Source organism: Neofelis nebulosa, chromosome 9 (assembly GCF_028018385.1).
Source record: "Neofelis nebulosa isolate mNeoNeb1 chromosome 9, mNeoNeb1.pri, whole genome shotgun sequence".
NCBI classification, from domain to species: domain Eukaryota; kingdom Metazoa; phylum Chordata; class Mammalia; order Carnivora; family Felidae; genus Neofelis; species Neofelis nebulosa.
Window position 1 is genome coordinate 15002241 of NC_080790.1, and position 17476 is coordinate 15019716.

A 17476-nucleotide genomic window follows, 5' to 3' on the forward strand; every position below is an offset into this window, starting at 1 on the left:
TAGTCTGCCTCTCTACCATCTTGACCTCTTCATTCTACACTTCTGGCTCAGAATTTCTGGGAGAGACTGAGTAGCCATCAAGTGTGGCCTAGCATTAGGAGCTACAGCCATGCCTCATGCAATGATAGTTCAGCACTATGGACAGCAATGTGTATGCTTATGTGCACCCCCCCCAAGAGATTTTATGTTCTAACTATACTCAGAATGTGTACCCATATCACACCACCTCCTCGAAAAAATAGCAATAACAGGTGAGATTAATTGAATACCTAATGTGTGCCAAGCACTGTGCTAATCTATTTTATTTGTTATTATGTTTATTCCTCTCAAGAACCCTACAAGATTATCTCCACTCATGGATGAAGAATCTCAGGTCCAGAGAGATCGAGTAACTGCAAATGTCAACAACTAATAAGTCTTCAGAGTGGGCCCTTGATCTACTTGCAATACCATCGCCACCCCCAAATACACACATAATAATGTTTCCTCTCAACAGCCCAATGAAGCCCCAGTTTAGTGGGCCACCAGGTCACTTCCTGATAATAATCAGTGAGAAGAAGGTCCTATATCAGAAAGGAAAATATAGCAACCATCAGGTGTCACCCAAGGAAAGTCACCATTGTGCAAGGGAGAAGGAAAGGGGCTCTGAAGACATGTTTTCCCCAGCCATATCTACAGGTTACTCACAAGGTCTCTGGGCACATAAACCACAACGATAGGCACATTCCATTTACAAATGCTTGCATGTTTTCATTTTCATGTTTCTGAAATCTACAGTTTTTTCCCAAGCATAGCAGTTTTCTAATCAATCCCGCATGTCTGTTCTCAACCATGTTTCTGAGGGCCAGCCAGACAAGCTGCAAAGTCCTTGGCCACAGAAGCACCTGGCTCCCCAATGATGTGTGCCTCATTGTCTTAAATCTAGGAAAGGCTCTTTGATCTCCCTACTTAGACAAGATTGCGGCCAGGCCTTTTTCCAGCATCTTTCCAGACTCAGCATTCCCCCTTCTCCCAGATCCTTTGCTACTCACTGACATCAAACTCCCTCCCTCCCCTTCTTCATCTTCCATAGCTCTGAGCAGACATATCTCTCTTTGGGTCCTCCTCTTGCCTCTATGAACCATTTCCTGTCTTGTGGATATGCCCATGACTCTCTAACTAGACTGTAAACTTATTCAAGAATTACCTCTTAAAGAGGAAGACTTGATCCTGGAACTACCCCAATTTTAAGTGTCATTCCTTTGACTTTCTATGGAGTTATGTTCTTATCATAACTCCATAGAGTTAAGCTCTTATCATGTTCTTATCCATGGATCCTAAGTTTTACACATAAAACATGGTCAACACTTTCACAACTTTGTATCTCCCACATTGAGTGTTGCCCTTTACCTTAGGACACTACCTCCCAAAATACACACAGGTGCACACACAGAGACACAAGCATATATGTATATGTATGCATGACTGAGTGCATACGTGTGTGTGTGTGTGTGTGTGTGTGTGTAGTACTTTCTCTGCTACTGAATTACTGACTTCCTAATATTAGGGGATATGTCTAATTCTTCTCTGAATTTCTAAACTCTGATACTGTTCCACATAGAATGTGGCCAGGTATTCAAAAGGTGGATTGAAACACAGAGTATGTGCATTAAATGGCTCAAATATTGAAATGTAAATAACTCTGGCATAAGCCATACCCAGAAAGAGCCTAGCCAGCTAAGTCTAACCTGTCTGTATGTGCTACTCAAGAGCTGGGAGATAGTGCTGAATCTCCAACCCACCAAGGGACTTGGTCAGGAAACACCTTTATACTGAGCACCACAAACAACTCACTCCACACACTCCCACTGATCACCTTCTATGTGCCAGACCCTCCAGCTAGGAATAAGAAACTAATTGGTCTATTTTTAATTGCTTTTTAAAAATATGGAAGAAAACTGAATTCATAAAACAGGATATAAAAAAGGAGAGTAAACTGTTTTTACTGAATACCTCTCATGTGTCAGGTTTATTGCACATATTACCTCATTTAAGTATCACAACCAACCCGAAACAGGAAAATCATTTTATCCATCTCAGGGAGCTCTAGAAATATCTGAGCCCTGATCTGCAGTCCTGGAATGCATGCTTCAGACCTATAACCTGTAACCCTTGTGGGAGGCAAGATTGATCATGTAGGCATCCCTGCTCCACTCACTCACTATCTGTTTCCATTTCTTCTACAGCTCATCAGAGATGGTGAGCCAATTTGAGCACATAATACAATACAGTTTAGTAATGTTTCTTTATGATAGAAAAACAGTAAAGATTTCCTGTCATAATATGAAATGCCACTTACAGGAGTACAGATGCTGACTCTGAGCTGATTAGCCAAATTACGGTATAAACTCCAGCTCTCGGAGTTGTGTCCCCAAGGCAAAGTAAAATGCCCAGTAGCGATTACCACATTCCTCAACAAAAACAGCTTTCTAAAATGTGATGCAAATAAAATATTACATTTCTTAAACTATGTTGTCTTTGGGTCAGTTGCATATTTTCTACCAGAGTTAATACCACATATTGAGGTATAGGAACTTAAGACAGGCTTCTAATACAGTGAGCCATTTTAGGCAAACCCAAATTTCAAACAACAATATGCTCTGCACAATGTAACTTGTGTTACATTGCTTTTGGTCCTCACTGATCCTTTGCTTTGCAGTATGAAATTCTTTACCTCTGACTGCAGTTGTGGGAAGAGCAGAGAAGCATATGTTGGCCAAGTAGATGAACTTAGTACATGTCCTCCAGGCCTTGCCCTTTGGGGGGCCCTACCACTGTCCTCATGACACCACTCTAGTCCAGCTTTGTGTTTCCATCCTAAATCTTTTTTTTCCATCCTGTATCTTGAAAAGACATCCAAGACTCCAAACTTCTATCTTCCCCTGCCACCCAGATTATTCAGCATGCCCTCCCCATGTCAGAGCACTGCAGTTCCAAAACAGACAAGAGTTAAGCCCACTTTCCACTGTGTCTGATCTCCATATAATCAACTGATACTTATTGAAAATTCTGTTATGCCTGGCACTGAGCTAAGCTCATTATACAAATGACTGCATTTACTCTTCACAACTTAATTGAGGATATTCACTTTTTACCTCCACTTTACAAATAATGAAATTGATGCAATTCCAAAAGACAAATTCTATGAGGACTTTATCGTATGTTGCAACAATTCCATGGCCTAGAATAGCGCCTAGCATATAAGTACTCAAGAAATAATGGCTGAGAAGAGTGATATCATCAACATGGTGGAATTAATAGTTTTCTACCATCTTTCTGTCCAAAAATACTCATTTAATTACCCATGAAGTAGAATGACTTTGTGGAAGTCTGGGAGTCCAGTGGAAAGTTCTAGCATACAGATGGAGCAAAAAAAAAAAGTGAAATCAGATGCATTGAAGAGGATAAAAGTAACAGTTTCATTATACTCACATCATCCCTCTCTCAAAGTGGCACATCTGAGTGCCTGTGATTTCTCCAACAAGGGAAAGTGAGAGTATCTGAGTGAGTGCCCAGCTTCCCCAGCTGTGTGGAACCCCATCAAAGAGACCCAATTCCTTCCCACTTCACCTAGAATCCTGAGATGTGCTGCCTGAATGAAGAGCAGGAAATGTCTGGGAGAACAGCAGTCAGGGCTCTTGGAGGGCACTGAAAAGACATACATCCTACTAAACGTGTTGCACACCCCATCAGGAAGTCCACCAATGAGCCAGTGGGACTATCTCACCTACACATCCTCCCACTGGTCCACAGGCACCCCAAATGCATCACAACCTCTCCCATACTCTACCCTACCACTCTGTGGCCAGCTCCCTGAGCACAATCCCTATGACAACAAAACTGAGTCTTTGCAGAAAGTTAGTGAGCACATGTGGAAAGCCAGCCCAACTCTGCAGCACTGTGAAAAAGCACACAGTCTGAGCATTCAACACTACCCTCGAGAAAGCAAATGGGAGTCTGACAGCCCCAAGTCTGGTTTTGCAGGATCAAAAGAAGGCATGCAATCTTAAGAATTCACCTTGTAAGAGGGGACAAGAACTGTGGAGAAGAAATACAATAGAAAATATCTGAAAAAGGCTCAGAATCCCTAACATAGATGATGGAAGGTGTTTCCTGAAGCCAGTCAGTAAAGACTAGAGGAGGTGAGTGTCTCTTTAAATGCGAATGCAGCAACACAAACTTCAAGGAAAATTTAAAAATTATTAATCACAAAACCATCAAAGAAATAATATTTTCTAATAACCAACCTTAAAAAATGAGATTTCTCTAATAAAAAATACAAATAGTCATTTTAAAGAAACTCATTGAACTTCAAGAAAACACAGAAAGGCAGTTTGCCAAAATCAGCAAAACAATAATAAAATGAAGAGTCTATTACAGATATATAAATCATTTTTAAAAACAAGCTCTGGAACTGAAGAATGCAATGAATGGAATTAAAAATTCAGGAGAAAGGGGCACCTGGGTGGCTCAGCTGGTTAAGCATTTGGCTTTGGCTCAAGTCATGATCTCCCAGTTCATGGGTTCAAGCCCCACATCAGGCTCTGTGCTGACAGCTCAGGGCCTGGAGCCTGCTTCAGATTCTGTGTCTCCCTCTCTCTCTGCCGCTTCTCCACTCACAGTCTCTCTCTCTCTCTCTCTCAAAAATAAACATTTAAAAAAACTTTAAAAATTTCAGGAGAAAGTGTCAGTATCAAACTGGATCAAATAGAAGAAAGAATCTGTGAAGTAGAAGACAGATCTTTTTAACTTGTCCAATAAGAGGAGAACAAGTCAAAAAGAAGGAAAAGGATAAAAGAAAGCCATATGGACTATGGGATACCATTAAAAGAAATGACCGTGGATTACTGGAGTCCCAGAAGGAGAAAATAGGGAGAAAAGGGCAAAAGCTTTTTGAAGGAAAGAATGGCTGAGAAAATCCTAAAACTGGGGAGAGATATGGACACTGTTGGTGGGAATGTAAATTGGTACAACCATTATGGAAAACAGTATGAAGTTTCCTCAAAAAATTAAAAAATAGAAATGCCATATGATCCTGCAATCCCACTCTGGACTCATATCTGAAAGAAATGAAATTATCTTGAGGAGATAGCTGCATTCTAATGTTTGCTGCAGCATCGTTCACAATAGCCAAGACATGGAAACAACCCACATGATAATCAGCAGATGATAAATAGACAAAGAAAATGTGAATTATATATAATTTAGCCATTAAAAAAAGGAAATCTTGCCACTTGCAACAACATAGGTGAAATTTGAGAGTATTATGCTAAGTGAAATAAATAAATAAAGCATAAGAAAGAAATACTGTATGATATCACTTCATATGTAATCCAAAACTAAACTCACAGAAACAGAGAATACAATGGTAGCTCCTGGGAGCTGGGGGTGGGAGAAATGGGGAGATGTTGGTTAAATGTACAAACTTTTAGCTGTAAGATGAGTAAGTTCTGGGGAGCTAATAACAGCATGGTGACTATAGTTAACAATACTGTATTGTACACTTGAATATTGCTAAGTGAGTAAACCTTAAATGTTCTCACCATAGGGGGGGGAAATGGTAATTATGTGAGGTGATGGAGGTGTTAACTAACCTTTTTCTGATAATCATTTTACAACATATACATGTATCTAATAATCACTTTGTACACCTTAACTTAGGTGGGGCTAAGATGTCAATCATAGCTCAATAAGCCTGGGGAGGAGGGGGAAGAAATTATAAGGAAAAAAAAGGAATATTTGAGTATAGAAATGAATGAAAATTAACAGAGTTGTTCCAAGATCACACAGCTAGTAAGCATCGAGTCTAGAGAATACTGTGTAAAGTAGGACTTCCCACATTCCTGTGCTATGCCAATGCTGACATTCTCTAGGCACATCCAAATTAGAGGTCAGCTTGGTAGCATAGTGTCAAGGACAATGCATGAGACTAGGAAGGACAGAGCTGGGTCCTGGTCCCAGTCCCACAGTTTACCATAGGCCATTAGACAAGTCACTTAGCTTTCCTTAGCTTCAATTTCCTCATCTGTAAAATAAAAATAATATCGACTTTTCATTGTGTTGGCAGTTATTGCATAATAATATTAACTTCACCATACCTAAAAGGAAGTAGTAACTTTAACTGCACAGAGTTAATATGAAAATTAAGGGAGACTGTAAACTGTGAAATCACTCTTCAAACCAAAAAGATCTGTGCAAATGTAAATCCACAGAAGAAGCAATTATCTTCACAATTAAGAAAGACTGAGAAACAGGGAAGCACATTTCCCATCATTATACATGGTCATTGCTACCATGACCACCTGTCAGAGAAGCTTCAGTTATAAGATCTGCCCTTTGTCTATAGCACTCATTGACACTTGGGGCCACTAGCCAAAGCTTGGGTGAAGGCTTTTACCTCAGGAAATTCCAGACATGGGCTTAACACCAGGATCCTGATGTCGCTGCATTCCTATCTGCAGGAGTTAGGAGTCAAACCTGGCACAGGACTTCCTGCTAGCATGCTACCCGTAGCCCAGCCAGCTTTCCTCATCTTTGCTGAAATCATTACACCTGTGTCATCTGCTTTTGGTTCAAGGCCTACCATTCTGGCTGCTCATTCAGTTTCCACTAAGAAAGTCACCTAATATTCTATACCAATTGTTAAATATTAAATTGCATCCCCTAAAAAAAATACGAGAGTCCTAATCCCCAAGATGCCTCAGAATTTGTCCTTATTTGAAAATAGGGCTATTAGATATGTAATTAGTTGAATTCAAATGAGATTATATTCGAGTAAGGTTGGTCCCTAATCCAATATGACTGGTGTCCGCAGAAGCAGATGTCCATGTGAAGACACAGAGACACACAGGCACAAGGCCACGTGATGACAAAGGCAGACAATGAAGTTATGCAGCTATAACCAAGGAACCCCAAGGATTGCTGGCAAACTCCAGAGGCTAAGAAGAGGCAGCCAAGAATTCTCCTACAGGTTTCAGAGGGAGCATGGCTCTGCTGACACCTTCACCGCAGACTTGTAGCCTCCGGAACTGGGAAACAATGCATTTCTATTATTTTAAGCCACTCGGTTCATGGTACTTTGTCACAGCAACCCTAAAAAACTAATACAGCTTAGTCTACAATCCAGCAAAAGTGCAATAGCGCTACCCCCACCGGACTCATCAACAAGAACTCCCAAACAAAGGTTCAAAGTAGCGTTCTGTCTCATTTATCCAGAAAGCAATGCTTTAGGAGACTCAACTATGTAACTGTGGCCAAGGACCAGAAAGGAGGCAATAAAGTGCCCCAGTCAAGTACCTATGATATAGTTCACATTTTTAATTCCTAGAAGAGATTTTTGAAGACTCATTTAGAACCTACTGACCCTTATCTGAGAAACTGCCCTACAGCAGAGTTGACGCGTAAACTACTGGAGAGTAGGTATAGAGCTGATAGCAGAGGCGAGCAGTAGCTGAGGATGGAGAAGACAGACTTACAGGTGACATTTAAAAAACTCTCGGCATCCTGGGGCCATTTAGAGCAGAGGGAAACATGTCTACATTTTAATAAATGCTTGGGAAAAAATGATGAGTTTGAATCATCCAAAATGTATAAGTGGTTTTTTTCCAGTCAGTTGGAGTGACAGAGACCATTTTTACGCCCCTGCCCGAAAAGACTAAAAAGCCAGACAAAATATATGAAACAATGGTGTTCAGGGACATAGGATACCAGGCAACGAGAGACAGTGATTCCTCAGAGATGGGAAGCAAATGAGGTGAGCCCTACTGTTGCCCAAGAGCGCGTGCAGGCTTTGGAACTGGGGGGGAGGGTCCAGCAGGGCCCAGGCTCTCCTGAGTGGGGGAACGGAGGGAAACTCCAGTGAGCTTCCAGGGAACTGTGCCAGCGAGGAAAGAGCTGCAGAAGGAGCACTCCTCCAGAGATCTAGGGAGTCTCCCTCACATCCTCATGGTGTCCGGAAACTACCCAAGACTGGGGAAAGAACCACCAGAAAGGATCAGCAAGCACAAGCCCCAGAGTTCACACACACCTGGAAACAATTCCTGTTGCCACAGCAGAGCAGAAAACCTCATAATTCATGGAGCGTCAGGCAGAGCACTAAGAAAGGTTTTTTTCCCTCAGCCGTGGGACAAAATTGGCTCTGATATAAACACTAATTCCAGTAGCACCTAACAAGATTTAAAATACTTTAACAACAGTATGGTCTCAAAGTATCTCCCCACAAAATACTTATTAATTACAAACTGATAAAGGGTAAGTTTATGGTGGTGAAGCTAGGCAGACACAAGCCCATCAAATGATCAAAAGTTGAGTCACCAGTAATGGACAAGTCAATGTGCCTCCTCATAGGATGCATTAACAGCATTCCTTTTGTAATGCTCCTGCCAAGAATGCATTCTCCAAATCAAATCATGGGGATACATTAGGCAAACCCAAAATGGGGGAAGTTTTACCATGTAACTGGCCTATGACCTTAAAAAGTGGCAAAGTCATGAAAGTCCTGGAAAGACTGAGAAACTGAGTGTGAAAGAGACAAAACATGCAAGACAACCAAATACAACCAGCAACTCTGGATCGGACCCTTTTTCTTTAAAAACCATAGCTGGGCACCCTGGGGGAACATGAGTGAGATCTCTGGATGACATGACAGTAATAGACAGATGTTAATGGCCTGATTTTTATTTTGATGGTAGCACAGAAAGTCCTTCTGTGGAAGAATTACATACTGAAGTCTTCCAGCAACTTACTTTCCAATGGTTCAGGAAAACTGTTATTTGTAATATTCCGGCAAATTTTCTGTAAATATGAAATTTTATTAAAATATAAAAATAAAACTTTACTGAGGAACAGGAAGGAAAAATTCTAATAAGTGAAGAGACATTCTGTATTTCTAGAATGGGAAGGTTATATATTTCAAAACCATCATTTCTTCCACGTAAATTTTATGAAGTCAATACACTTCAAATTAAAATTCCATCAGAAATTTGTGAAAGTATTAGGGTAAAAGAGCCAATAAAATATTGGAAACTAAAGAAAACAAGGAGTAATTTACATTTCAATATATTTAAATTTACTTCAAAATGCAGTAATCAAAATGGCACACTATGGCACCAGCCTGCAAAATATTTGAATAATTGAACAGAATGAAAAGGCATCAAAAAAGGTCAAGTTAATGGCATTTGAAATCAGTTAGGATGAGTTACTTATCAAATATTAGGCTACTGGTTAATAAATTTGGGGGGAAATTTTTAAATACGTAACATGCCTCATACTATATATCAAAATAAATCCCATGTACATTAAAGTTTAAATACACATAATGCATCTATAAAAGTAATAGAGAAATGTAATCAACACATTTCTAAAATCTTGAGGTGCAAAAATTTTCTAAATACGACATCAAAGGCAGGAACAGAAGATAAAAATGGAATTGTGTACATATGAAGTTAAAACCTTTGTACATCAAAAAGTACACAAAGAAAGATAAAACGGTTGTAACAAAATCAGCAAAGAGTTATAATGTCCTTACTATTAATTTTTTTTTTAACGTTTATTTATTTTTGAGACAGAGAGAGAGCATGAACGGGGGAGGGACAGAGAGAGAAGGAGAATCCAGGCTCTGAGCTGTCAGCACAGAGCTCATCCCAGGGCTAGAACTCACAAACCGCAAGAACAGGACCTGAGCCAAAGTCAGACGCTTAACCAACTGAGCCACCCAGGTGCCCCTATAATGTCCTTACTATTAAAGAACATTATATATCAATTAGAAAGTAAACCCCAAAAAGAAAAGAAACAAGTCACAAAGGAAGACAAATAGCTAATAAACACAAGAAGCTGGGTGTTGAATTTCATTAGAAATAAAGATGCAAATTACAAAATATCATTCTTCACCTATCAAATTAACAGAGGTTAGATGCTCATCCAAAAGCATCTCTTCTAATAATAAAAAATTAGACATAAACCCAGCCCTTTTTAAAACAAAGAAACTGTTAAATAAATTACAATATTATGGTAAGTAGAAGTCTAAGATGGCCCCAGGATTTCTCCACCCTGGTACACATGCCTTGTAGAATCCTGCTGACTATCAATATGATGGTTTACTACCCTGATTAGATCATGTTATATGACATAGTTATCCTTAAAATGAGGAGATTTTTCTGGTAGGCATGGCCTAATCTTATGAGCCCTTTAAAAGGGAAGAGTTTTCTCTGGTCACAGAAGCCAAAAAGTACAAATACAGTAAGGATTCAATGCACCACTACTTGCCTGCAGATCAAGGGGGCCTTGCTTGCATGTCAAGGAAAACAGGTGGCCTCCAGCTGCTAAGAGCAGTCCTCAGCTAACAACCAGCATATACAAGAGGACTTGAGCCCTATGACCTTGAGGAACTGAATTCTGCCAACAAAAATGAGCTTGGAACAAGTCTTCCGAGAGTCTTCAGAGAACTTAGCCCAGCTGATACTTTGATTTTGGCCTTTTGACATGTGACCAGAGACCTTAACCATGCCATGCCAGACTTCTGACCTATGGAACTGTGAGCTAATACATGGGTATTATTTTATTTATTCACTTTTTAAATGTTTATTTATTTATTTTGAGAGAGAGAGCACACGTGCACAGAGTGGGAAAGGGGCAGAGAAGAGAGGGAGAGAGAGAATCCCAAGCGGGCTCCAGGCCATCAGTGCAGAGCCTGACTCGGGACTTGATCTCACGAACTGTGGGATCATGACCTGAGCCAAAATCAAGAGTCTTATGCTTAACCTACATGCCCATGGGTATTATTTTAAATTGCTGAGTTTGTGGTAATTTGTTACACATCAATAGAAAACTAGTGCAAATATATTCACACAAAGTATTTCAAGTATCTGATTGGTATTTTTACTAAAAGTACAAGAAAACTGGCAAATGTTTATGATATAGTATTTGGATTTTTTTCTAAAGGAATCAAGGGGCACCTGGGTGGCTTAGTTGGTAAGCATCTGACTTAAGTTCAGGTCATGATCTCATGGTTTGTGGGTTCGAGCCCTGCATTGGCTCTATGCTGACAGCTCAGAGCCTTGAGCCTGCTTCGGATTCTGTGTCTCCCTCTCTCTCTGCCCCTCCCCCACTTGTGCTCTATCTCTCTCTCTCAAAATTAAATAAACAGTTAAAAAAAAATTTAATATAAAATAAAGGAATCAAAACTAAATATACAATATAAGCACAATTTTAATTGATATGTATAGAAGAGGGATGCCTGGGTGGCTCAGTCGGTTAAGTGTCCAACTCTTGATATCGATTCAGGTCATGATCTCCTAGTTAGTGAGATTGAGCCCCATGTTGGGCTCTGTGCTGACAGTACAGAGCCTACTTGGGATTCTCTCTCCCTCTCTCTCTGCCCCTCCTGTGATCTCTCTCTCTCTCTCTCTTAAAATTAATAAGTAAACTTAAAAAGCAAACAAACCAAAAAACACTGCATAAAAATACATCAAAATGGCATGAGAGGTTATATCTGGTGAAAGAACTAAGTATTTTAAATTTTTCCCTTCTATTTTTCCGATCCAATTTTTCCTAAATGAGGGTATATTATTTTAACAAGCAGAAATAAAATCAGCAATACTTCAACAACTGCCAAGAACAAAGCTTCTGGTTTTGAGAGGCTACTAAAGTATTTCAGCTAGTTTATCAATAAGATGGAAGAAAGAATCTTTATAGCATCTTTATACTAATATTTGAAATTAAGCTCTGTTGTGAAATAGTAATACACGAACACAGGCAAACACAATGAGACTGTTGTCTCTGACCGCTTCAGGGACAGTCCCCAATGTGACATTAATTCTGAAGCCTGTGCCTACTCAGTCGCAGATGCTGTGAATGAACTTGGGGAATGCTGCAACATTAGCCTTCTCTGCTAATCCTGCTAATGCACTCACAATCTATTTGACAGGCTGCCCATCACATCCCCTCTGTCAGGGCGAGCAGCCTTCGGAGGTGGCTGTGACAAGCGGATTACAGAAAGGACGCCCAGGAGGACAGACTGGCCCTCCCTCCGCTGCATTCTGACTAGCTTTGTAGATAGGCCGCATACCACAAAGGCAATCAGACTCATCTTCAATACAGACCTCTTGGCACAGAGTACCAGAGGGAGACGTTCACCAACCCAAGGGAATGAGTGTTTTCTGACAGTCATGCCACCCTCCAGCCTCATCATGGAGAAAGAAACAAGGCAATTGGAAGGAAAAATTCACAGGTTTCTGGATCATTCCTTAATAGCAGAGCCCCCTCCTCTGCAGAGACCCTGTGTGCTCTAGAAAACTAGTAAAAGTTCCGGCCTCTCGGGATGAGTCAGAACACAGCTCTGCCCCCTCCTTCCCCTCTGGTTACCAGGTTCCTCAGTGAGTGGTTGACACTCCATAAAACCTACATTTACAGCTTGGGCTTCATTAAATTAGCAGGATCATTTTATTTGCCTTCTAAATTTTCAGGGATTCCATTTTAAATGTTTCATTTAAATACAAGGCAAAATAGAAATAAAAGGCACAGTCTTCACACTAGCAGATTATTCTTTGAAAAAGTAACATAGGATTTGTCCAGAGCAAAGTTCCTATTCCTTCTTCTGCAAAAGTCCCTTCCAGCCAGCCCCCATCACTCTGGAAGTGGACAGTTCTTTCTACCTCAGTTTACACACTTGGTTCTCAAATGATGAGAAGGAGACTTTTCCCAGAAACAGTTAACTTAGTTACCTCCTTTTGTCATGAAGTGTTCCTCACTCCTGTAATCAGGCCAAGGCTCTTCAGCTTCCCGCTCATCTGGGAATATGTCCTCGGGCTCAGGAGCCGCAAAAGGCATAGAGAGTACTGAGACAAGCAGAACCGGCTGGAGGCCTCAAGGAGCCTACCATCTAGAAGAGATGACCAATAGTGACCCAGTGTTAGAAGTGCTATGAGTGAGGTTTCTGTATAAGAGTGAGGTTCCATACAAGCACCTGGGAGAGACTGCCAGACCAGACTGTGGAGGCAAGGTACTCTCACCACCTTCTCCAGCTGTATTTTTTTTTAATTTTCTTTAATGTTTACTTTTAAGAGAGAAAGACTGAGAGTGATCTGGAGAGGGGCAAAGGGAGAAGGAGACACAGAATCCGAAGCGGGCTCCAGGCTCCGAGCTGTTAGCACAGACCTGGATGCGGGGCTGCAACTCACAAACCGTGAGATCGTGACCTGAGTTGAAGTCAGACGCTTAACCAACTGAGCCACCCAGGTGCCTCTTCTCCAGCTGTATTTAAGCCACACTGATCATTGGTGCTTCTACTGTGAGATAGACCTCTGAAGGTTAGCTGAAAGTCTTCACCAAGTCCCATCAGGACAGTGACCAGAAATCCCCCACTGAGGCCTCACCCTCCACTCTGCCATCAGTCCTTGACACGCCCAGCACAGGTGTTCCAACATTATTCAGGCTCACAAACTTGCAGTGAAATGAACAGAAATGCAGAGGAACATCACACACACCACCCTACCGTCTCCAACAAGCCACACCCTCTCCTGATGGAAAATAAGCACAATAGCTCTCACGCAGGCGAAGTTCAGCCACCGCTCCTGCTCCTCTTTCTCCCAGAAGGGGCTCCATCCTAAATGAGACCCTTGGCAGGTCGCTCTATGGAGCAGGAGCCAGGCTTCTTCCTTGTACCTGGAGGTGGAGGCTAGGACCCAGGCCTTCCTCATTCCTTGGCCTGTGCACAGCACCCCCTGGGAGGTCCAGAGCTTTCTCAGCCCACCCCTCTTCCCTACTCTCTCCATTCCCAGAGAGGTTAAAGCCTAGCACTCTTTGTCCTTCTGGGCAGGGCAATCAGAATTTTGGAGATCTCAGTGAATCTCAGCTGTATACAGGGAAGCAGTAAAGGGTCTTGTGAGTGCATGAATTTTGGGGTCTGAAGAACCTGGAATTGATTATGTTCTATGACATACTCTGTTACCTTGTGCAAATGTATTCTTTTGGCCTCCATCTCCTTATCTGAAAATATGAGAATAGTATCTGTGGATGTCAATCTCCCAGAACAGTGTTTTACATATGGTAAGGGCTCAATAAATGGTAGCTCTATAAAATATTTTCTCCTAGAATATCTCCTAGGTCTGCATCTAAATATCAGCTCTCACTAACGAAGGAGGAAGGAAGGGATCTCGTGAGAAAATGAGGGATTCCAGACCCCTGGGGAGCAGTCCAAGGTTTGTTTTCAAAGGGAGGTAGACTCTCATAGATGTCTCTGAAATCATCCTGCCAACAGAAGTACGTTCAATTAAAGCAATTTCTGTTCATCACTTAGAGGCATGCCCCCCAGGCCAGACAGGGGAAGTGTGCACCAAGGATCACTCCAGACATTAAGCCCACTGTGCCCCCAACTTTCTGGCTGCATATACATGGGGGTTTTCTGGGAACCTCAAAGGACCTGGAGCCAGCCAAGCAGGCTGAAGACAATCACCCATTGTAAAAACAATGAAACCAACAAGCTGGAAAAGTCAGAATGGATTTCACCTGGCCTCCTCAGGCTGCACTAACAGATCCCTACTCATGCTCCATGCCCTTCTGGCCCATGCCTACTGTACAGCTCAGAGTGATTTATATGACAGGGAAATAAGCCAATAGTAAACACACACAAAGAAAACTCTAAACATTGCTTTACCTTTTTTCTGCCAAAAATGTGCTTTGCATCCAGTTGTAAAGTGACCTTGACATCCACAAAGTTCATGTAATACCTAGCTTTGGCTCACTCCCTAATTTCAGATTCTGAAGATTACAAAGAGTAGATAAAATTTACAGGGATTCTTTTTTAGTTTCTTGCCACATCTGAAAACCTGTCCAAAGATAGGAGAGATCCTGTGGGCTGCTGGTCTCCTACAGATGGGCCTTATGCAGAGATTCCCATTTTAACACAGCAGTATGCTTGGTGTGGTCTAACTACTATGAACGAACACTTCACTCTGAAATTTGAAGTGAGTTTTCCTTGTTTCTCTAGAGATAACTATTTATTATTCAAATCTTTGTGTTCATTTTTTTCAAAATGTGTGTTTTTGTAATTGTTCTTGCTTTCGAGGGCAGTTGGTTTACTTTTATTGTGCTTCTGGGGCAAGTCAGAATATCCACATGCTTCTTCATATTTCATAAACGTGAAGCTGATTTTCTAATTACAGCTATTTTGATCTGTATATGTCTGCTACACAGTTCTGTAACCCATATGCAAAGCTTCACCTGAATCTGCATGGGCGACGTAACTAGCTGTCTGGCAACTAAAGAAGAATCAGAGTATCCAGGAGAGAAAAATAAATTTGATTTCTCGCTCATAGCAAACATGGGACATAGTCAACCCTGTCAATGAAGTCTGTAAACATTTTTATAGTTATCCCAAGCACTTTTCCCCCCAAGCACTGTTTAAATTCTCTTTGCTCAAAGACATTTTTGAAACACCAAAAGAAACTGAAAAGCTGGGAGGTACGGGTACTTTTTTTAAGGCTCAGTAGAAAGAAGTAGATAGTCTTTAGCAATGTTATCTATATTTATGGCACAAATGTAAATTTTCTCTAACCAAAACTGTACAAGTCAGAAAAGATAAGTACTTTTATCCTCATTGACAGGTAAGGAAATTGAGGCCCTCAGAGGTTACAGGATTTGACTAAGGCGACCCAACAAAGTTCAGCAATAAAATGTGTGCTGAGACACACATTTCCTGCTTCCCAGTTCCTTTCATCTGGGTTATCTATTTAAGTTGCCCTGACTTACTGAAGTAAACATTATGCTGTAACAACACATATTTCCCTCAGTTTGCATGATGTCCACACTTAGCCTGTGCTCAGGAACTAGTTACAGGTCTTAATAAATAATATTAACTGAAGAGAAGGTTTTGCTTTAATAATTATTTCTCAGGGTGCTTGGGTGGCTCAGTCAGTTAAGCATCCAACCTTGGCTCAGGTCATTATCTTGCAGTTTTTGAGTTCGAGCCCCATGTCGGGCTCTGTGCTGATAGCTCAGAGCCTGGAGCCTGCTTCAGATTTTGTGTCTCCACCTCTCTCTGCCCCTCCCATGCTCATGCTGTGTCTCTCTGTCTCTCAATAATAAGTAAAAGTTAAAAAAAAAATAAAGAAAATAATTATTTCTCTCCCTGGGGTACCTGGGTGGCTCAGTCCATTAAGCATCCGACTCTGGATTTTGGCTCAGGTCATAATCTCAAGGTTTGTGAGATCAAGCCCTGAATCAGGTTCTGCTCTGTCAGCACAAATTCTTGGGATTCTCTCTCTCCCTCTCTCTCTCTCTCTCTCTCTCTCTCTGCCCCTCCCCTGCTTGTTCTTCCTCTCTCTCTCTCTCAAAATAAATAAACATTTAAAAATAATAATTATTATTATTCCTCTCCCTGACCAACTCAACACTAAGGAATCTGTAAGGCACAATTATAGAAGAGAAGGGAAAAAATCCTATCCTGTTAGGAAATATTCTGACAATGAAGGAAACTAATCTAATATTTTAGGAAAATTTGGACAGATTCTTGAAATTCCATTGTCAAAAATTTAACAAAGCTTACAATTCTATGGACATATTTATATTAAAAATTACAACATGAAAACCAGACATGAGAGTAGGGCAAAAAAGAAATCCATGCTCCCAGCCACTAGATACATTAGATTTTTTTTTTGTTTTCATAAACAAAATAATAACAGACTCAATTTTACTGAGCCAAAATTCAAGAGGTTATAGCTAATCTAAAAATATTGATTGTTCTTTTTTTTTTTTTTTGTATCCACAGGGATACAAAACATACCAACATTTGAGAGTAGACAAAAGTTTTGTAACTTTACAATAAAATACCACCCCAGAGCATGTTATGTCAAAACCTAAAGTGAGAATTTTGTATTACAAAATTAAAAACACCACAGTATATTAGAGTGGCAACCCCGGATCGGATCACCTTGGAACGATAAATGAAATGATCCCAGGAAATGGGAATTTGTGCAGAAATTTGTCACGTAGTGGATAGTTCCATAAGGCTAATACCAGTTCACTTTTGCAACAAGATATTCAGAAGGCCACAGATTACCAGTCAGGAAAGACTGGGTGAGAAGTCTGGACTTCTGTCTGCCTGCATGCAAAGGGAAGCTCCTCCACGTCCCATCCAGGTGTGTCTGAGAAGACTGAGAGGGCAGCCAAACTTGCACCACCACCCAGATGTAAAAAGCTTTCTGTGTACCCCCAGAAGAAACTATGTGGGAACAACAAAAAGGACCTCTCCCCTCCTAGCGTAAATGCCAGTGGGGAGCCTGAAATCTCAACTCTACCAAATTGCAATACGGCACCCCCTCTTCCTAAGGTGGTAAGAGAGGCCAAGTGGGTGTCCTGGACATTCATCCCCACATGGTAGTAACAAAGTGACACCCCTTCCCTACCAGTATGGCAAGTCAGAGGAAACTTACCAAAACAGATT

The 17476-nt window shown here is 41.0% G+C and overlaps 1 long non-coding RNA gene across 1 annotated transcript in view; it reads right to left on the minus strand.

The window, feature by feature from the left end:
- The window catches only part of LOC131484413 (uncharacterized), a 66631-nt gene that overhangs the window by 42140 nt on the left and 7015 nt on the right, over positions 1 to 17476 (minus strand). Inside the window, exon 2 of the long non-coding RNA XR_009248233.1 lies at positions 12759 to 12916. This is a non-coding gene — a long non-coding RNA (uncharacterized LOC131484413). The remainder of the gene's footprint in view (positions 1 to 12758; positions 12917 to 17476) is intronic.